This window comes from Ictidomys tridecemlineatus, chromosome 13 (genome assembly GCF_052094955.1).
Source record: "Ictidomys tridecemlineatus isolate mIctTri1 chromosome 13, mIctTri1.hap1, whole genome shotgun sequence".
In the NCBI taxonomy this organism is placed as follows: Eukaryota; Metazoa; Chordata; class Mammalia; order Rodentia; family Sciuridae; genus Ictidomys; species Ictidomys tridecemlineatus.
In genome coordinates, this window is record NC_135489.1 from 82,878,299 (window position 1) to 82,902,589 (window position 24,291).

Here is a 24,291-nt window from a genome sequence, read left to right on the forward strand (position 1 = left end):
GCCTGTTATACCACCTGATGGTATTTTCTATGGTAAGATATATAGTTGTTCTTGTAAAACCTGGTGTTAGACATAATAATATTTCAATTGCAAATTCCATGCTCCATTTTACTGTGTAGATGTTAATAAATATTTTGCCTTAAGTGGCTTGTTAAAATTCCTATTAAAATTTCTTGTTTAAATAAAGGCATGCTTAATTTATGTTGTGGAGTATTGGGACATCTTGAAACTTTCTAGGAAGAACACATAATATTTAATGGTGCATACTTAGATAAGTGGTGTTCCTTATCTGGACCTTAATTTACTTATGTAAAATTATAAGCTGTACTATATCATTGTGACTTTTGAGGCCCTCTGAAGATGGTTTTTAAGTAATTGCCTCAGAAAACAAATTGCTTGGGTTTGAATTTTGGTTTCATTGTTTTATAACTGTGGTTTTAATAAATTATTTAAACTCTGCCACATTTCTGTCAGGGATACTTAATAATAAGTACTAAATGCTTACAAAAATACCTGAAATAAAAGTAAACCCCTTTAAATATAAAGTATGATATCATGAACTTCTGTGTTCATAATTTGCTCTAAAATTTTAGAAGAAATCAACTGGTAGACCACTTACCAGATCAAAAAAAAAAAAAACATATCTTGTGAAATGATTTGTTTCAGTAATAATAAAGAACAGTATACTTTATAATATAAAATAAACTCATTGATTTAATTGAGTGACAAAGTGATTCTTCAAAGTGTTGTAAAGACACTACAGTTACAAAATCATTACTAAAATATTTAGCTTATTTCCCCCTTAATAGATGGATTTTATCCTAAAATTTTATCCATTTGGTAAAGTTGAACGCCATGCATTCTTTAGATCAGAAAACATTTCACTATTTAACAACAAGAAATCAGGAAAGCAGATGCTACATGAAAATGAATCTCATGACAAAGGGAACAGTCATAGTAACAGCACTGTAAGGAGGCTTCAGGAGTCAATCTGCTAGATAATATTAACAGGAAAATATTCTTAAAAATGTAAAATTATTGACAAGTTATGAATGTTTACATAATATAATAAAAACATCTTAGGTAATTTTTATTGTACTTGTACTTCTCAGCATGACTTTTAATGGGGTGATACATTACAATTTTTTCCCTTCTGAAGTCTAACAGGACTGCTATTTTTAGTTTGTAACAAATACAAAATGAAATATTTTCACTTCATTTGCCATTTTAAGTTCTGTTTTTCATTGTTCACTCTAGGCTAAATGGAACTCACTCATGTCTTAGTACTCAAGAAATTTCTTGGCACAAGTGCAAAATTGAAGTATTTAGGTATGATTGAGAGTGCATAGAGATAGGCCCTGAGACTATTGATGCATGATTGTGATTAGTCATTTCAGTCATTTAATGCTATATTCACACATTTACCCACAGATCTCTGAATTCTGTCTATAAAAAAATTGCTGGATATATTTATATGATTTACTTTTTTGTTCTTCTTCTCCTCCTCCTACCCACCCACCCACTTTCTTCTTCTTACAAAAACAAGGGTGTGCCAAGCTAAGGTGTTGTGGTCTAAGGCACTGGTAAAGAGACTCCAGGTTAATAGAAGTCTTTTTCTCTCTCCAATACTGTTTGAGAGCTGATGTTCCAGGTCTCTATGCCACTCGCCTGTTTGCTGACTATGAGACCTGAGATCTCAATCTTGGTCCAGCTCTCCCCCAATGTATTCAACACTGACAAGGCCAAGGCCTGATTGCCATTTCTAGGGTGCAGAGCACAAAGAGAAAAGGGATGTGGAAATACACTTCTGCCAGGGGCTCAAGTGTTTTGTTGGCAGGTCAAATGCTCCTGTCTGAGTTTAAGGAATAAAGTCTGCATGCCCTTGAGAAAGAGGTGGGAGAAGTATTTTTGATAAACAATAAGAGTCTCTGTCACCCTATGCTCATTTTTTACTTTTAAAACAGAGGTGTTTACTTGGTATTTCAGGCATTATTTAATGTTTTTAGGTAGGAAAATTAAACACTAACAGTATTCTGTCCCATTAATGACTTGCTACAATCTGTGTCAAAATAAATTGATAAAAACATTATTCATTCACCTATGTACAAAATCTGTTTTTCTCACTAACAGTGACACAAGGACAGATACAATGCCTTGAAAGTTCAGCATGCATCAGTATGTCTGAAATCATCTATGGATGTGTCAAAACCTTGGTTATGGCATTAAAAAATAAAGCTAGCTGAATTAATATGATTGTTTTTGTATCTTCTAGGAGATAGAAAAACTCTCAATGAACTGTGCTTTGATGATGACATGGTGATTTATCTCAGGTTTCTGACACTAAAATAAGAATACATGCAAAGAACAATATCTACAAATTGCATATACTTTAGCCAAGTCTGACCCAGAAGAAATAGTAATTCACTGCCATGTGATATGAGTACTGGTATCAGAAATATGAACAATTAGCTTATTCCAAAAGAATATGAACACTATTTCATATATGAAGAGTCATATATCGCTCTTTCATTGCCTCCAAAGAAAATCTATATTTCCTGCTAGGAAGTTTTTAGCTCCATTTAATGAAACACACCCTTTCAGTAGTTGAAATTTGAAATATAACAAGTGGCTTGGAAAGAGGGAAACCCCAGTCACATGATGCTGCCATAAAATAGACTAAATTTTTACTGTTTCATATAGGCAAGACCCATGCATTCTCTTTGAGGTAGAATAATAATACCTTCCTAGATCAAAGTCAATATAAGGATATCAACATTTTTAATCTAGAAGGAAACTATAATATAAATACTATCAATCAAAATGTAGGATTTTGAGATTCATTAAATGCAAATATTATTTAAAATATTTACAAAATATATTTACTAATTATTATAAATAATGGAGCAATTTACTATTAAAAACAAATTTGAGGGCTGGGGCTATGGCTCAGTGGCAGAGCACTTGCCTAGCACATGTGATGCAATGGATTTGATCCTTAGCACCACATAAAAATAAACAAAAAAATAAAGGTATACTGTCCATCTGCAACTACAATTTTTTTTAATTTGACAGTCTATTAATTTCAGATGAGTCAATAGGGTGATGTTTGTTAAATAGTATATTTCATAGTTAATTTATTCCACATATATTTAATTGAGTTCCTAAAAATATCATTTTGTGGAGATTTTAAAGATGAATTATTGGTCCAGAGATTGAGAAATTTACAATTGTAAAATTTGTTTATAGAAAATTTGCTAAAACTCTGGTTTTATTATGAACATCTGGTCATTCCCGTGTTACTTCCCAGTCTGGTTAACAAATGCAATTACAATATATAATGTGAGGGATAAAGGCAACATTCTCCACAAATTTACTTAAGGAATATAACCCATAAAGTCATATTTTAATGTACATGCTAACTTTCAGATTTATAATAAGAAAATATTAATTAGATTTTTTTAAAAAGAAGGCCAAGATGAGTGTCTTGAAGATGTTTGAATTGGATCTATGCATCTATGTCCTATGGAGACTTTGGACTGTGTTTGGGGCACTCTGTTAAATGTCTCCACTCTTAAAGGTAAAACTGACCATAATTTTTTTTTCTGAAAACATATTATTCCACAAAGCAAAGATACCAAAATTGTCTATTCTTGTTCAGTTTGCAGCTCTCTAAGATCCTTGATGATACATGATGTTCTTCAGGTTAGACTCAGTTATAATTTATACTACGGAAAAGTACTTGAAATTTAATTTGAATCCAAGGAATTCTCCCTTTAATTGGGTGACCCTCAATAATAGTTGGATTGTTAATTGAGAGGGAAAGTCAAATAAATGAAGATCATATTGTAAATAATCCTGTATTTAGCTTCACATCACAAAATATATCACAATATAATTGACATGCCTCTTGTAATTCATGTTGGATTAAATTTGTTTTAATATAACATAAGAGGTGAGACTTTCATGAGGTCATTAAGACATTACAATAGGTGAGTATGGCTCTTTCTGCCCCTTCATCCTCCAGCTTGCTGTCATGTAATGATACAGCAAGAGGACCCTTGCCAGATGCCTGGACCTTGATTTTGAAGATCCCACCCTCTATGATAGTGATAAAACAAATTTCTGTTCTTTATAAATTACCTAGTTCATGGTATTCTGTTACAGCAGCACAAACTAAAACACAATCTTCATTTTTTTTTTTACTTTTGACCTGAATTTTAATTTTCCAAATTATAACCAGAGACAATCCCAAGAAAATAAAAATGAGCTCTGAAGCATTGCTATTGTGCATTCATCATTAGCAGAGCTCCAGTCCTCCAGTCCACTGGGAATAATGCCCTTTTCAAGTGTACCAAACGATCTCCACACTTAAATGTGAACATCTGTTAACAACATAAATAATCATGCAAATAAAACACAAAACATGTAAACATATGGTAGCAACCATAAAAAATCTCTTGATTTATCAATAAATTGTCCATGGACCAGCTACAAACAGAGAGAAGTCAATAATGACTTGTAAAGAGCAAGTAAATATGGTACACTAGCTATCTGCAAAATTTTGTAAAGTATAATAAACATAAATATACCTAAATATTTTATGATTACTTTTGCCTACTTTTAATAAAAATTTATTTTAGTTGTAATCTGTGTGATTGATTGCTTGTGATGCTGATGAGCCTGAATCCATATCCATTATCAATATTTGACTTGAATTGACGGCATAATGTATGATGTATTACATTACCATCCTTCCCTTTTATTACTTTGTTTTCACATAGCAACAACACACATTTTTGCTCTCCAAATAACTGGAAATATGAAATCTTTAGAAAGTTAAAGAGAAAAAAATGAAAGAAAAAAGAAAGAAAGAAAATGGACAGTATCTTCTTTTCAAATACTTTTAATGTAGGGGTTCTGTTTCTGACCCTCTATATTTTTACCAGGTATTATGGTTTAGATATTAGGTGTCCCCCAAAAGCTTTTGTGTAAGAGAATGTAAGAAAGTTAAGAGGTGAAATTCTTTGATGATGAGAGTTTTAATCTAATCTAATCGGTGCATTAATCCACTAACAAGGTTTAACTTAGTAACTGTGGGTGGGTAGAGTATATATGGAGGAGATACGTCTCAGGGGACACGCCTTTGGGGTGTATATCATTTTCTTACTGAGCAGAGCATTCTCTGCTTCCTGATGTGATGTCCAAGGCCACTATCCTCTGCCACACTCTTCTACCATTATGTATTGCCTCACCTGGAACCCTGGGGAATGGAGTCAGCCATCTGTGGACTATGACCTATGAAACTGTGAAGCCCAAATAAACTTTTCATCCTCCAGTTGTTCTTGTCAGGTCTTTTGGTCATGGTAGTAAAAAAAGCTAACTAAAATACAAGGTCTGGAATTAAGAAACAGTGTTTGGAAATTAAAAATTTCCTTGTTCTTATGCCTACACTTGTTGCCTGTTAATTTTTTTTCATGAAACTATTATTGACAATTGATGAATTATAATTGAAGTTCATGAAAATTTCTCCTAGATATTGAGAACTGTTTTCATATTTTACAATTTTCTGTGTTCATAACATCATTTAAATAACTTTCTGCATTTTCATGAAAATGTCCCTGGGTAATGGTTGTAGAATCACATAAAGAATTATGATTCTGGAAAATGCCTTGACAGGCTTACTCTTTTGTTTTCATTGCTGGGTCCAGCTGCAAACAGAGAGAAGTCTACAACTTGACTTGAAATTTCTCATAAGAACAACTTGGAAGAGCGAAGGTTTACTCGGGGCTAATGATTTCAGAGGTTTCAGTCCACTGACAGCCAACTACATTGCTCTGAGCACAAGATGAGGAAGCACACCATAGAAGAAATGCCCAATGGAGAAAATCTACTCAGGTCATATTGGTGTCAGGAAACAGAGAGTGGGAGAGAGGAAGGAAGGGGCTGCTAGAAGTGCCATCCTTCTAGGACATGCCCTCAGTGACTTACTTCCTACAGGTGTACTCTACCTGCCTATATAGCTACCACCTAGTTAATCCATCCAATCTTGGGCAGACTGATTAAGTTTGTGCTATCATAATTTGACCAATTTAAATTTGAAAATTCCTTCATTGACAGGAATTTTAAAGGGAAAAACTCACATCCAAATCCTATTATTCCATCCCTTGCCCAAAATACTCATGTCTCAATCGACATGCATTTAGTCTATCTCCAGAGTCTCCTAGTCTTAAGAGTTTCAACATTAACCACAAGTCCAGACCAAGCCCACAGTCTTATCTGAGACTCAAGAAAACTCTTGGCTATAAGACACAGTAAAAATTAAAAGCAAGTTACATATATTCAATATGCATTGGAACAGAGTAAATATGCTCATCCAAAAGGGAGGAATAGAGACATAAAAAATAAAGAATAGGGGAAAAGCAAGACCAAAACCCAGATGAGCAACAGGTCCTGTAACTCTGTGAAAAATTTAGGAGACTTGATTGAAAGATATAATCTCTCCAAAGGGCTCCAACAGCCCTCCCTCTTTGGGCTTTCTCATAGTGCAGATGCACACTCATTTAGCCTAGCTCTTTCTGCAGCCAGCAGTTTTCCACCTTACTAGCATTTATTAATTGCTTGAGTCTCCATTTCATCTTTGGCTTCACCTTCACCTTTTCATGAATTTCCTGTTGAAAGAAATCCTTCAGGAATCCCAAACCTGCCACAATTTGCCTGGCCTCTTCACTCTGCCTTTGAAATCTCAATGGAATCCTCCAAGGTCCCTTAACTTGAACATTCTGGATTCCTGTAGAACCAGCACCATGTAGATGATGCCAAGGTCTGCCACCAGTTTGTACAGGACCTGGACCCTTTGATGTCCTGGCTGCAGAAGCCTGTGAGTGCCTGAATAGCTCAGCATGATGAATCAACTTCCGAGGTCTGCTTGTACAAGCTGGGTGCCCCAATGATCTCTTTTCAAGGAATTTTATCATCTATATCCAGGAGCCTGTGGTGAATGTGGTATTGCAAATGCCTGATTTGTCCTCAAGGTATATTTTTTATTGTTTCTATTCAAAGTACTTAACATCTCTTCTGTGGCAGTAATTTCTTCATTATGCTCAACTTCCTTAGTTCAGCTTTACCTGCACTTTTCTGCCAAACTGAAATTATTTTTAATCCTTTAGCTCTGTTATTTTTTGCACCAATTCTCACAATAAACCTGGCTAAAAGTTACTAGCAATGTTCAAGCCAATGACTGAATGCTGTCATGTCTTGAAATTTCTTCCACCTGATTAAATAGTGCATCACTTTTAAGTTTAGCCTCCCACAAAGTCTCAGGACATGGGCAAAATTTGGCCAAAATCTTTGCAGAATATAATATGAGTGGCGTCTAGTCCAATCCCACTAGAATCCTCTGAAACTCATGAGCACAGTGTGTATTCCTATCAGCATTCTACACTTCTGAGTTCCTAGCAGAATCACCTACTAAGCTTTGCTCAAACACTATAAAGCTTTTCCAGGTTTCACCTCTAAACTTTTCAAAATTTCTCCTATAAACAATTTCTAAAGTCTTCTTGTTAAATTTAGTCCAGCAACCATCCCACACTTGGTAACAATTTTTGTTTTAGTTCATTTTGCTGTAGTCAAAATCTTTGACAAGAAAAATTTAGAGGAGGAAGGTTTATCTGGGGCTTGTGGTTTAGACGTCTTAGTCCATAGATGGTGACAATATTGCTCTGGAACCAAGGTGAGGCCAAATGCCATGGTGGAAGGAAATGGTGAAGGAGTGCTGTTCTGCTCATGGAAGCCCAGAGACAGAGATGGGAAAGGGGCAAGGGGTATCAGGGAAAATGAGGCTTCTGGGACACATACCCAGTGACCTATATCTTCCATCCACACTCCACCTGCCTACAGTAACAAGCCAGACAGGCCATTCCAAATAGTTGGACTGATTATTTTTCAGCTCTTATAATAATTTTACCTGTGAACCTTCCTACATTAATAGGAGCTATTGGGGATACCTCATATACAAAGCAAAAAAGTCCCCCTGGATAAAATCTGGAAAGGATCTCTGCAGAACTGAAGTTTAAAGCACCTTTGGGGAAGTCAAGAGAGGAGGGCTAAGGTGAAAACTAGCTGAAAAACCTATGTGTTGCAGCAGATAACTAAGGTGATTTCACAAGGTTCAGCAGGGTTATTAGAGTGTTTCATGCATAGGCAAAGTAGGTGTAGTTTCAGATTACCTGTACAGTGTAGTTATTGGGTGAAAGGTGTCCCCAAAAAAGGGACATGAGTTTGGGTAAAGGTCAAAGAACTTTATGCAAAAGCCTTGGCAAAGACTGTGAGAAATCAATGCTTTTAGTATCAAAAGGAACAAATTCCTTAGTATTGATGGAGAAATCTGAGCAGGACATCACAGCATTCAAAGCAATTATAGGCTTAAATGACTATCTAATTAGTCAAAATCTCATACATTTTCTTTTGAGGGTACTAATTATTGTAAGATTTTATACAATAAGTTACAACCATACTACATATTTATGTATATAAAATACACATCAAACCTCCATATCCATGGGTTCTGAATCTGTGGATACAATGGGCTATGCACAAAATATTTGAAACTTATTGCATTTGCATTGAGCATGTAAGGATTTTTTTCTTGTCATTATTCCATAAACAATACAGCACTAAAACTATTAATATAATATTTACACTGCATTTGGTATTACAAGTAATTCAGAGATGATTTAAAGTATACAGTTGAAAGTGCATAGGTTATATGCTGTTTGCCATTTTTGACAAGTGATTTGAGCATTTTTAGATTTTTGTTTCCAGGTGTAATGTTCCTGTAACAAATGTCCTATGGATATTAAGGGACAACTTCATATATCCTATAAGTACAGAATTTAGATTGGTAAGTCTGTGTGTAAAAACATGGTCCGATTAGTTCAAATGGTCAACTAAAAAAAATAATTTATTATTGGTAAAATATAGATATTTAAATCTAATCTACCAAAGAAGAAATAAACATGTTAGGTTTAACAGTAAGTCTTTTTATTCACTTGACTTTGAAACAAATTTCATAAAATGCATAGCGGAATTTTACTGTCTTAACCATTTATGTGCACACTTCAGTGGTACATTCAATTTGTTGTGCCATTATCCATCTGCAGTATTTTCATCTTGCAAAAGAGAAACCCTCCTTATTACACAATACACTCATTTCCTCCCTTTTTCTGACATTTTGGGAATGTGCCATTCTGTTATATTTCATGTTGAATTTGGTAATTTAGGTATGTCATATAAGTGGAATCATATAGTATCATCTCTTTGTCTGGTTTATTTTATTCAACATAATGTCCTCAAGGTAAACCTACGTTGTAGCATCTGTCAAAGTTTTCTTCCTTGTTTAGGCTGAATGTAGTTTTTATATGTGTATATATCATATTTTAGTTATCTATTGAGCCACTGATGAACAACTTGGTTTGTTTTCATCTTTTGGCTCTTGCAAATAATGCTTCAATAATATGAATGAACAAGTATCTTTTTGAGAATCATCTTCTGGTTCTTCTGGGTATGCACTACAAGTAGAATTTCTAAATCAGTAATTCCATGTTTAAGTTTTTGAAGAGTAATCGTACTAATTTCCATAGCAGTTGTAAAATTTTTTATTATCTCTAACATTACAAAAAAGTTTCCAATTTCCTTCAATTCTCAATAGCACATTTTATTTTCTATATTTTTTTTGTATTTTGATAGTAGTCATCCCCACAGTATGAGGTGATTTCTCATTCAGGTTTTGAATTAAATATCTCTAGTAATTAGTGATGCTTGCTGAGCATCTTATCATCTATTGATTGACTATTTTTCTTATTTTCTATTTTATTTTTATTATTATTATTATTATTATTATTATTATTATTATTATTATTATTATTTGTAGTAGTAGTAGTAGTAGTAGTAGTACCATACATTAAACCCAGGGGCACACTACCACTGATCCACCTCTCTAACCTTTTTAATTTTTGAGAGAGTGTCTCACTAAGTTGCTTGGCTAACCTCACACAGGTGATCCTCCTACCTCAGCATTCTGAGTCACTGAGATTACAGGTATGTGTTGCCACACTCAACTTATTTGTGTATTTTTTTTTTGGAGAAACATGTAATCAAGTCCTTTGCACGTTCTTAATTGGGGTCTGAATTTTTGTTTTCATTGCTGTGTTTTAGGATTTCTTCTTATATTCTGAATATCAACTCCTTTCCTGATACATGATTTATAAATATATCCCCCATTTAATGGATTACCTTTTCATTCTTTGATTGCATCCCTGATTCACAAAAAGTTTTAAGTTTAATATAGTCTAGTTTACATATTTTTCATTCTTTGTGTTTTTTATATTATGTGCAAGAAATCATTGACAAATTCAAAGTCATGAAGTTTCTTCATGTCTTTAAAAATGTGCATTGTGAGAATTCTGTTTGCATTTTTTCATGTTCATGTCTAGTTTTTCCATCTTCCTGCTGTATTTTTTACAGCAGTTGAGAGCAAACATCGCTAGATTCTTTCAATTTTCCTAAACTTCACAAGGACAATCACCTGATGTCTGCAAGATCTACACTTAAAAAAATGCAGAGAAATTCTATTGAACATGTTTATTTTCTGTATCAGATTTTCTCTTCTGTCTTCATTTTGATTTAATTTTGATATATATGAATGGCAGTAACTCTGCTATACTGCTATAGACAATCAAAAGAGATATAAAGTTTTCTAGCAAGTAAAATACTTATGCAATGCTATTCAGGAAATATCTTTAATTCCAGGAAAATCCTTATCTATGTTATCCTTTGGAATAATATGATTTATTGACCTCTGATTGCCATTCCACTCTGAAATATCCACATTGTCTCTAAAGGTTCAGAGCTACAAGACATTCGCTATTTTAAATTTTGTCATCCCCTTTGAAATTAGGGAGCCTATTCCCTGCTATTAGTTGTGGCTTGAAAAAAGAGCTATTGTTGATACCTGCATGGCTGTCCACTCAGCTTCCTGAACTAGGTGGTGGGTTCAAGGAGATTGGAAAAAACACAGACAGATACAAAAATAGTAAATAGGCAGGACTCAGTGGTTCAGCCTGCCTCTGGTGAAGGCAAAATGACCACAAGCCAGCTCAGCATATTAATTATATAGGTTTCAACATCAAAAGGTTTAATTGTGAGAATTCTTCTTTAAGATAAACAAAGCCAAAGTTGAAGGGAAAATAACTCCATTACAGCCTATCTATCACCTTGCACCCATAACTGTACTTCCAGGCAGCTGGCCTTTGAACTCAGGGCTATGATCTAGGAAATTCTAGTACAGAATCCCCTTCAAGCAGGATGTCACTATTCATTGGGGAGTTTTTGACAGGCATCTTTGCACTTGAGAAATTCCAAGGGGAGGTATCCCCTCTGTCTTTGGTCATTTCAAAGCAATGATTCATTCATGGATGCCAACAAGCTCTACTGACCTGAACATAGTCAGAATGCATTTCACCAGCAAACTTCCATCCAGCTTAGTGAATGGAATGGGACTGTCTTTTCCAAGGGACAGTCATTTTATGGTATCTTTTATACAATGATTTCTTCACACTGATAAAGGAAATCTTGCATCTTCACTTACTGAAGATAAGCCATACATTTTTAAGCTCCCAGAGTCATTTTAACAGTGTTTTATTGCCTGGTTCCTCAGAGAAAGTCAAATCTTAAACACAGGAGAGTCCTTCCACATGAACCAATTAATATTCCTCATCTATTTTACATGTCTGCTCCCTGTTGTTCCAGAACTATTCCAGTCCAGTTGTAAACAGGATCTCCATGCTTGTTCATGTTAGTCAGTTACTATGGTTGCTCCCATTGGCAATCCATCTCATACATAGCCTCTTCAGTCATGACAACAGAAATTTGAAAACAAAACAAACAAACACACACAAAAAAACATTTACCTTGTTGCCAGGAGGTGAAGTGAGGGTGAAATTTTGAGGAGGTAAGTATCCTGTTATGCAGCATCTGTCTTAAGTTTCTCTGGAAAGGAATTGACACTCTTACACATTCAACTAGAAAAGCCAGTGATAAAATCTTTGTATTAGAATAGTATATGATAACTGATATTTACCATCTCTTTTTGTCCCACATTTACCATTTAACTGGTAGGTAAATTTAGGTCATATTATAGGTGATCTCGTGACCTCAGCTTCTAGATACTAAATGTGAAAATCCAAATAAAATATATTTAAAGGAAGAAATAAAGCGATACACATATGTGATATTGTTCTAGTTCACTTTTTTGTTGCTGTGACCAAAAGATCAATATTTATTGCTTATTTACTATGTGCCAGAGACCTTTTTAGACAAAAGAAAGGAACAAGACTGATTCCTTTCCACATACAGTTTGCTTTTTAATAAGGAGAGAGATAATAAATCACATATTATATTATACTTATTTTACTATACTATGTTATATTATATGGGATTTGATTTTTAAAAAGCTAAAACAGGTGTCACAAGGTTGAACAGTGTTCAATAAATCTTTCTGAGGAAGTCACATCTGATCACTGAATAGTGTGAGAATGAAAAATACAAGTGTTTGGGAGAAGATTGTTTCAAGCACAGAACAAGAGATTGAAAGAGTAAATTACGAGTTGGGAAGAGGAAAGACAACAGACCTCATAAGCAGATAAAAGAAGATAATATGTGATACATAGGTCAGGTCAAAAGTTGATTTATATTTTGAGTGTGCAGTGAAGGCACATACTAGATCACCACATACGAGGAAATAAAGGGGTTCCCATTCTAGCAGAGCATATCAGCCATGATAATGACTCCCTATTATTTATGGAGTGTGCATGTTTTGTCAAGCACAGATTTTGGAGTTTGTTTTCCATATGTTATTGTTTATTCTGTTTATTCCCCCTCATGTTAAATAGCCAGACAAGACTTTATTTTTTATTTTTTAGCTTGCAAACTGAGGTCCAGAAAGATCAGGCAGTTTGACAAAGTTCAAATGATTATTGAAATAAAAGGGACCAAATTCAAACTTACTTCTGGGAGGCTCAAGTACATGCAATGCATAAACTATATTTTCTGATTCCTACAATAAACTTTAAGTGTTTTCTTATTTTAATTATCAATATTTTAAAGCTTACCTATAAAACTGCAATTTCCTCCTGGGGGCTATTTCAGTACTGTGGAAAATATCTACACGCATCTACATTAATTCAGACTTTATTAAAATTTACGAAAAATAGGTTATGATTTAAGCTTAAGAAACAGCTATATGTGTGCAATATCAAATGACCAGATGAAAGACAAAAGTTACTGAAATACTATCAGTATAATTTCTAGGAATTTGTAACTTCTCTACTAGAATTGGATAGCCTTATTCGATATGATTAAAAGTGACAATTTTGGACCAGGTGCGGATGCTCTTTTCAGTGAATCCTGTAGTTGACAATCCTAACATCAACTAATCCAGAACCTGCTTTAAGACAACTGCTTAGTGTTACTGAACACAAATATCATATCTATTATTGTAGATATTGCATCCTTTTTATAAGTTGTTATTCCAAACACACCAGCCTTTCATCCAGGGCAGAACCAACTGTGATCCCCACAGACCCCATTTCTGTCTTTCCAACCTGTTTTCCATGGGTTGGTTCATCCATTGTTTATCACACTTTCCAGTTCTGCAGCAAAGATGACATCACCCTGCTTTGTGAACATGATGAGCAAGCCCTCTTGGAGCCAATCACCATCATTGCCCTAAGTACACTTCTGATTTCTATGTCAGTATGATAGAAGTACAAGCTTTCTATCAATTGATACATTGCTATCCTACTTACAAGTTTTAGCTTTTAAAAATATTTGTGTTCAGTGTTTTTTATGTTTTCCTTAGTTCATAATGATGCTAATGCATTTGAATTTACTGCATCTTATATCTTCAAATTCAATTATACTAGCTTCTTAAACTGTTATTTTTCTTATCTGATTTTCTCATCTTTTTGTAAAGTAATGATATCTGTGTCACCAACTTAATGATTCCTAGATTCTTATGATAAAAATAAATTTTTTAATTATAAACTATGGATGTTCAAGTTTCAAAGTCTAGAGGGAAAATGCATAAACATTCCACTACCCTACCAAAACTCAAAATGACTTGAAATATTTGATTTTGATTTAAGAATCTATTGCCAATTTGGTTCAGATCAGTCTTACATGCTATTAATAAAAAAAGTTCATATGAAGCATTTTGAAGAGCACCATATTCGGTGCTTTAATTTCAAACTATAATTTTGGAAGTCCATCTTGATTTGGATATCATAAGGGCCATTATTTACAAGTTGATGGAAATTAAAGTGTTGTGTTGTCTTATAGTATAATATTATGGCTTAGAATTTATTTCCTTTACAATATCACAATAAAAGTAACTATTGCACCTCATTTTCTATTTTTAAAAAATGGCAGTGAACATCAGTTATATTGCAAGCTGTTAATAGAAAAGGAAATGCTGAGAATCATATCACACTTTATAATATGAGTGGTATGAGTCTGTGTGGTTTATTATAATATTTAAAAAGAGTTCAAATTTGCATCAAAATGAATCCTTTCACTTATTTCTCATTTTTAGTAGAAATAAAAATTTATTTAAATTTTTTCATATTTTATACCAGTTTTATAAAGTTTAAATTTATTGATAAGTAAATGTTGACATGCTTTCCACCATTGTATTTTGGTATGATAAAAGTATATATTCGGTTGCAATATGAAAATAATCTATGAAAAATTCCAAAGTATATTTTCCTGCACCTCTTTAATGTCAAACTATAATATAGAAAACAGCACGAACTTATATAAATCTGAGTAATTCATTTATATCAAATATATGTACAAATTTTAAATGAGGTTTAAAGAGCCTTCTTGGCAAGAATTTTAAAATATCAAACCCAAATGATTCATAGAATCTTTCACAGTCCCGCTTATTAATGTAACATAAATGTTTTTACATGTCTATGTAACCATCAGATTCTCCAGATGATAAATTTTCTCTATATATATCATCAGGAACCTCACTCATCAATGCTTTATTCTTAATTTGCGGGAATAAAACAATTGAACGAATGAAACAACATTGGAGGGCCTGATTCTCTTTCTCAGGTTAGGCAAATAAACACTTTGAGAATTTGCCCTGGATATAATGGATCTTATGAGGAACATTGCAGTCATGAGGTGGCACTGGCTTGCACTAGCAATTGAGGTCTATTTATGTGCATCTCTTCCAACATTTTTCTTTAAGGACAATGTACTCAAGGACATCGGAAAACTACAAACGCACGCTCACCACGCTGCAGAAAGCCAGACCACACAACGCATTTTGCTCAAATGGGCATTAGCACTTTGGGGATTTTTTTTATGGTAAAAAGTCCTAATTGTTGGAGTGCACTGCAGAACCAAACATACATGCTAATCTTATAAATCGAGGTCCCAGCTCATTAAGGTAATCAAAATTTTCATCCTGATCGGTGTCGGTTGACCCTAAGGAGCTCAGGGAGCTGGCCAAGGACCCCAGGCCCTTGAAGGCGTAGGTCTGAAGGGAGTCAAAGGGTGGGGCGCAGGGGTCCAAGTCCGCCTGGTCCAGCTTCTCCAGGATGAATTTCCTGAAGAGGGCGCTGTAGGGGCCCACCTGCAGAGACTGCCTGTAGAGGCTCCGGATCTCTGTGAGGTGGTCTTCTGAGCCCTGTGTTCCCGCATCACAGCGGTGCTTCTGACTCGGCAATGTCGAAAGCCTCTGTGTCTTCTGCACCTCCTTCATCATCGTAGCAGAAGATATTCTCTTCCAAGAAAGAGGATCTGCTTTCTTTGTTGTCTAAGCGCCAACATCAAAAATATAAACCCTGATGAAGAAAATGTATCAGAATATGAATGAACACACACAGAGCATAATGAACTCCACAATCCTGAGCTTGTTAAAAGCTCCAGACACAACCTTGATTTTGAAGATAACGTGACGGAAAGTAATTTAAAACTGGACTTGCAAAATGACATAAGGAAGAAGATAACAAATATTCTTGCTGATGACTTAGAGGGAAAACACTGTGAAAATACATTGAACTGTTTTCTGTGAACAATTTAGAATTCAAATTTTACTTTTCTCAAATATTAAAATGGAACCAAGTAGATTAATAGAGCATTTTTCCAATCTGAATACACTTGGCAAACTTAGTGACAATGAGTCCGGTTAAAATAAGTTCAGAACAGGACAGTTTGATATTCCACATTAAGGGGACATTCTGTGACATGATTATTTTCTAAGTTGGTATTTATTGACCACAAAATATATGTCAGTTTCTTCTAAAAATTTATATTTATTGATTGATTTAGTTCTTATTAAATTCACATATATGTTATATTCCTTTAAGATGAGAAAAGTAAAGCCTAAAAGCATTTAAATCACATCCCCAGAAAGACCCAGCTAGGAGACAGAAAGGTCATCTTCAAATTAAGAAAGTTGTTTCAGAGCCTGGGCCCCATGATACCACATTAATTTCAGAAACTCCAAACTATCTTGCATTTGAATCATAATACTGGTTTGTGCAGATCAATATTTATTACACAAAATAGTTTTAGCAAAATGTAGAAACAGAAGAATTTCAGAACACTTTAATTAGAAGAAAAACTGTGTGTGCATATGCAGGTGCATGCTTGTGTGTGTGAGTGTGTGTGTGTGTGTGTGTGTGTGTGTGCACATCTAACTAACTAACCTTTCTACATCCTTGGATTTACATATCTTTTCAGCACATCAGGGATAGGATTTGAAACACATATGAAGGGATGTTAGAATTTTCACAAAGATAAATATATTGGTACTATTTTATACAAAAAGAAAACAGTGAGGAGTCTCAGGTTAGTAAAATTAGAAATTAAAGATGAGGCATCATAACTGATATCAGAAAATAAAGGATAATAAAACATACTGTAAACTATCACAGACCAAGTAATTGGAATTAATAGATAAATTCCTAAAAATATATAGCTACCAACACTGTGCCAAGGAGAAACTGGAAATCAGGACAGAACAATGAGTAGTAAGCATATTGAATCAATAATCAAAATCCATATTAAAGTCTAGGACCTCATGGTTCCAATGCTGAATTCTACTGAACAACTGAAGAAGTAATTCCAGTAAATCTCAAAATCTTCTGAAAAATTAGGAGAGGGAATACTACCAGATTCATTTTATGAGGCTAATAACACTTTTTGATACTGAAACCAGACAAATATACTGCAAGAAAAGAAAACTACAGACCAACATCACTGATGAACATAGATGCAAAAATCCTCTAAAAGGGTTGGGGAAGCAGATAGGACAGGGAAGGTGGCCATAACCACTGTTAGTTCATAAGGTTCTATGAAGATAAAATTTTGTAACACATGCAGGGCATGAGGAAAATTTTCTGGACAACAGAAGTGCCCAATTGTTCTTAGGTATTTTTATATCTTATATTTGTGCAATGCATATGTCAAAACATTTATAAACTGGCATACATACACATACTCTTAAAATTGAAGGGTCAGTGATCTTTGGTTTGAAATGTGGATTTGCCCACTCTATTTTTCATTTATTCTATTTGGTTTAAAAATTATAATACATTTAGAATAGCAGTTAAACCATACTGCTGTAACATAATTATATATTTATCATGTTACTTTAATAAGTGGAGATATGTTCAGTTCAGCACTACTTACCACATATTAACATAATGAAGATCAGAATAGCAATTATTACTTCGACCCTGAGTCCCAAGAAAAGCACGAGTTTCTTATCACTGCAGGTCTGTGTATTCCCACTGTCATCACAGTCACAGACATGTATGGTAAGTGTGTTTGTACTTGTAAGTGATGGGATCCTGTTGTCCGCAATTAAAATGGTTATGAAGAAGTTGGGCTCTTCTTGAAGGCTAAACCCACTTCTATTAGTCAAAATTGTACCTGTGTTATCTAAAACAAGATACCAAAATTTATCAACATCATAAAATAAATCAATCCATCTTGTGTATTAGAGCCACTACTATAGAGATATGATTAAATAAGTTCTAATAAAAGAGAAAATTTTTGATTAAAAGACAACTTGAAGGTTCCCTGAAAATTAATTAATGCTTTGACATTACCTAATTGTGAAATGAGATGAATTATTTAAATCAGTTCCAAAACGTTTTTGAGAAATATGGAAAATAAAAGCAGAGCAGAGCAAACATTTCTATAGCCACATATGAGCATTTATAGGCGTTACTAGCATTAATTTTATGCAGATGCTACCAGTTTTATTTGGATCAACTGCACTAACACTGCTTTTTCTAACATCTAGAGCCCATTATTTTCATACATCTTAGAAATACGTAGATTTTCTATTATATAACTATTAAAGCATGTGATCTCAAATAGTAGGTTTTCTAAATAGAAAAAAGAACTGATTTTACTTTTAGGGAAAGATAATAGTAGGATATCTGATTTTGACTTCACTCATTTTATTTTTAAAATTCAGAGAATCTTCAAACAATTTTTATCTAGAGAAGCCACTCAAAATATTAATGAAAATGGCCAACACATACTCAAAATGTAAAATTGTTTTTCCCCAAGTCCCAAAATATTCTGAATGATGTTTATCAATGTGATTCTTTGGGTCTTAGATCTATATTTCCTCTGTATTTTTTTATTCAGAATAGTTTTGCAATACCTAAGTATGTTCTGAATCCATCAGTCTACTTTATAAGATGATAGTAAAGTGCAAATAAATGAAATCTTCTTGAAATGCATATGTAGTTAAAACTTTTTCCAAATCATCTTTTCAATGCTAAACAGATAATGCTCTTGAAATCCATAAAACCCATGAAATTTATGTATGAGGCAGATTTAAGTGGTGAGAAACAGTTCTCATCTTTTCAATTCAATGTGTTTTATTACCTTACTTGGGACTACAAACATTAAACCAAACTTGTATTCTTTAGGTTTTGCTATATTTATTTTGCCTCAGTAATATATTTTGAATTATTATAAAGATGTATAAGACATATTATATTTGATATTTGTGGGATTTTTTTCTAAATATATTTGAACTACTTTCACTAAGAATTTGATACAAATAAAATAGAGACATGTGTCTGTTCCCTCTCCCACCAAAGGCATCTCTGAATTGGAGACTAGACCCAGTGGTGGGGAGGAACGGCTCAGGTATCTGGTCATAGATATTGTGTGGCTTATATATTTGAGGTAAAAAGAAAGGTTTAAATAGAAATCTATATTATGGCCAAATATCTCTTCCTAAAGCAAATTTAAAAGGAGCAGAATGGCCTTCTATAATTAATCCACTTCTACACAAAAGGAAGAGAAATTCTTTTTCTACCCAAAATCCTTCCAGAATATTTTATCCTTTGATTTATAAAATAATTTTGTTTAGAGGGAAAAGAAAAAAAAAATAAACGACTTTCATATATTTGTAACTCCTTATTGATGACTTTAAACATTTGTGAATCAAAAACAGCTCACCTCACAGTACACTAAGGGTATTTTCTCTTCAGACAAATACTGAAGATTAAGATATGAATGAACAGCTAGGGTTGTGGCTCAGTGGTAGAGCATTTGCCTAGCACATGTGAGGCCCTGGTTTTTATCCTCAGCACCACATTAAAAATAAATAAGTGAAATAAAAGTATTGTGTCCAACTACAACTAAAAATATAAATGTAAAAAGAAAAAGATAACGAAGGAATCGAGAATCCAGGACTGCAATGAAGTTTGCCGGGTCAGACAGAAAAGAGCTTATAGCCACTGTGACTTTTAAAACCCACCTCTAATTTGAAAAAATGCAGTGAGAAGGAAGTGTGGCCAGTATTTTCAGAACTTGACTCTGAGTTTTTTTTTTTTTTTTTACTTTTTTATTATTACTCTTTTGCTTTATTTCTTGACATTATGATATTAAAAGCAGTGTGAAAAACAATGCCTCAAGTTCCATTAAAATAAAAAAGTGATTTATGAAAAATGAGTCAAAAAATCATTATGACTGAATGGTGTTACCTTGATTATCTCTGATTGTGAAACTTGAGTTGTTTGTGTCTTCTGCAGAGAGAGTGAAATAAAAATGGTGGTCTTCTATAGATTCATCTCTGTCTACTGCGCTGATGGTTTGAATCACCTACGAGAAGACAGGGATAGACTTTTATCATTGCTGTATTGATTCAGGGCAATTATCACTGCTATTATTATTTTCAGCTTTTATTAAGTAGTTTAGCCAAATAATTAGGGACACTACAGATGGGTAATTGTCAAATCATGGAGAAGATTAAAAATTTTCTTAGGCAACAATAATGTGTATGTTGTGATTTATAAAGAGGGTTATGACTTTATATAATACATTCTCATAAATGCATCATGTGGATTCCAGAAGCTAAATTTGTTGGAAGTTCTTCAAACATTGTTGCTATATTTTGACATCATCTTTCACCCTCCTTTCCTACATGTTCCCTTTCCTTCTTTCTTTACTTCCTTCTTTATTCTTACTTCTTCTGAAATCTAGTCATTATGACTTGCTGAATTTATACATTTCCTTTTCATACTGAGTTCAAAACGGGTAGAGTTATTGTCTTACTAAAGTATTTGCTAAAGTAATGAGTTTTTTAATTGATTTGAGGGAATAAGGCATTTAAAGCTTAGGGGGAAAGTATATGATTTCCTTTGACCCATAAAGATTAGAGAAAAGCGTTTTCAATCAAAATATGTTCCACTATTTATCTCAGATAATAAAATGATGAAGTAATGCAGATATGAACACATCAGTTCTGAATTAATTCTTTTATTTCAAAACATGAATGTATCAGTAAAGTAGTTCATTATTGTCAAAAAAAGATATGCTTGTCAAAATAGCATAGTGAGATTGTGATTAATTCTGAAAATTGAAGTAAATTGAGTATAGAAGCTAGTGTTTTAAATTTTCTATAATTAAAGTGCTTTTAACAATGTGTCAGACAAAACCATCCTCAGTTGCATGATGGCAAATACAAATTTATGAAGCTATATTTCAAATAACAGATTTCTCTCTACATGCATGAAGAACATTGTGAGGCTAATGCAATTTGTCTATTTCTCTGCATTCATTTATATTTTTTTCATAACCTCCCTAAGTAAATAATAAATTTGTGATAACTAAGTAATACAATAAAAGAAAACATTTTCATTCAATCCACGTTTAAAGTAATAAATGCAAATGTTGAATCAGGATGGTACTTTAATTTCAAAATATCATATGCTTTTGTATAAGTTGTTTTGTGTAGGTTTTTGTGTGAGAGGACAAATCCTAACAGTCTCATACTGTGAATCTCAGCTTTACTACTTGCAAGTTTTCTAAGTTTAAAAACTGTATACATGAACACTTTCAAATTCATCTTAAGGATCCTGTGCTTTAACTTATCAAATAATTTATTGCCCAATTGGCATATTTCTATTAAGTTTTCTTTGTGAAAACATTATCTTGTTGATATTTGTACAGGGTGGTGTCCTAAGTGATATTAGTAATCTTATATGAATAGCAAGGTAAGATTGATGGCATACTCTAAAATTGATTTTTATGACATCATTTGATATCACATACACTCTAGATTTTTAGACACCAGATACTTTATCTTATCACCTGATGCTCCATATTGAACACAAACTTTTGAGTACATGGTGAAAATCTCCACTTTGAATATAAAGGCTTAAGAAGACTGCAGAGGCTTTGAATATATTTTGAATTACATTTAAAATACTATCCCAATTATAGTATTAGTAGACCGAGAGGGCAAGGATTCAAAACTCTGTCTCCTTTCAACAAACATGATTACACTTCTATTTGCTTTATAAATTGAGCCTCAAATAAAATATGCTTTATTGGATTCCAGTACTTTAAAACATAAGAATCCAATCAGTCCATATGAGGAATCATTGATTCAATTGAATAAACCTTGAACACATGACATGTACACTTTTCATGAAAACAAAAAATCTCTAACAAAGGACAACACTAAAATTTCTTCACTGAGAATATTCATTTTTTCTTTCAAAATAACATTGAAAAGGACTTTGTGTTAATTTTTCAATAAAAGTCTAAGAAAATCCTGTTTGTTACATTGCCCAGAGGTCTAAACGATTTACTTACGTTGACTAACTTGGGACTCATTTCTGCCCTTCTATATTTATGAGAGAAGCAAAGACAAGTTGAAAAGTTAAGAACATACAACAAGTCACCAAGATTAAAAATACTAGAAATAGAGGCAATCGAATAATTCCAAATTACAACAAATGTCAAGAGCTCATACTTTTAATTTTCTCCTTTCTCTCTGGGTAGAATTTTGCCCCATGTCTTTCTCATATACTACATTCAATTTCCTATCTATAGTACTGTGAACTCTATGATGGAAATATATTGTGCCAGCCTAGAGAGTCTTTTAATAGGGATTCATCAATGGATTCAATGTTATCCTATATATTATTTCACCTAATCTTGCCATAACCCTTTTGAATAAATCCTCTTATTGACCCCATTTAAACTTGAGTTTTATGTAAGGAAAGGGCTGGCTCAGAATGACAATGCAATCTCATTCTCGGATGTTTTGAGATAATAGATTTACAGGAGGATTATCAGGCACATTGCTCTTTCCCTGGGTTTGCTACTGTCCTTACAGGTAGGATATAAAGTTACTGAAAAAAGAAATGGAACAGAGAAGGCCAACCAGGACATTTCTTATGTAAAAGACAGAGACATACAGAGAAATTTATAATATAACATTTATAATATACAGAGTAGATATAGACCAAAAATAATGGTTAAAAAGCAAGAAAATAATCTTAGGTTTCCTGTGAAAGACAGGGAAGTATTTTTAGGCCAGAAGTAGAGCAAGTGAACTAATTCTTGAGTAAAACATGAATTACTGGGGAAAGTTTCACCCAGACCAAATGCTAGCCCGTGAAAACCAAGAGGGCAGAGATATAATAGGTAGAAGTAAATGAGATTAATGTTTGTGGGTCAAAGATGGTCTAATATTGGCAGTTTCATAAGTTTCCACTTAATTATTTGATGGAGTAAAAATAGTGTTTGACTCTGAAGATAATCATGGGAAGAAAGATAATCACTGCACTGTGTATTTTTCCAGAGAAGAGGCATACGTAGGACCACTTACTAAAATGTCACTCCTAGCTTCATTATCCTCGTTCAAAAAACACACATTTTTTGACAACTACACTAAGAAGCTGCTATTGTCTCCAACAATATATTTGACTCTGTTTCCTTTTCTTGCAGATCAGCTACCAATAAAACCTACTTCTAAAATAAGTCTAGGAGTAAATTGCTAAAGATTATAAAATATAAATTGAATAAATACACAGAAAATGAGCAATAATTTTCATAAATTAATTTTATAAAATGTACTTAGTAAGCAATGTTCCTCAGTACAAAGATGTCAAAGAAAAAGTAGGAATTGCAATAAATGAATGGCATAGTTTTTTTTTAATTTCATCTGCCTTTTTGATTATGTATATATTCTATTGATTTTTACCTTGCAGTAGGCTAAAGATGCAAATTCTTTCCCATTGTCAGAAAAAAAAACTATTCATAAATTTGAATTAGACCATCACCTTCTGTACTAATTTATTGGGAAAATGATTATAAAATAGACCCACTCTGACAAAAATAATCTATAGAACTCAAAAGAATTTAAAAATATCTGTTCAAAAACTAAAAGTAAAAATTAATACAGTAATAGTTGAGCCAACAAGAAAATATGGACAGTAGTGTTTTTGCTCTAGTTTTGCCTATTCAGCAGTTTACTGGGAAAACATTTTTGAGAAGTTAATGGTAGTATTACATTCTGGTCCTAGACAGAGACAGAGAAATACCCAATTTCCAAAAATGAATCTCACAAAATTGGATTACATACTTTTAATGGCAATTTTCTTGTAGAAATAAATCTATGTTCCATTAAAAATTATATATTATATATTCTTAAAGTTTTATCTCAATGTATAATTTCAATTCCCTTTAGGATAATTTCAAAATTTATAAATGTTGTACAAAATAAACATATGAATGAAAACTACTAAAGTACAAAAGTATCTGATTAATGTCTTGATATAATCATTTGATGCCTATTCCACTGGCAAGAACATGCCAAGTGCTTCCAGACCCTGGACACACACTGTCTGTCCCTATAGTTCACATTCTAGTGGAGGAGAGAGAGAAACAGAACTA

The 24,291-nt window shown here is 33.2% G+C and overlaps 1 pseudogene; it reads right to left on the reverse strand.

Moving 5' to 3' along the window:
• Positions 1-15,389: 15,389 nt before the first annotated feature.
• LOC144369719 (cadherin-19-like) overlaps positions 15,390-24,291 on the reverse strand; it is a 40,109-nt pseudogene continuing 31,207 nt past the window's right edge.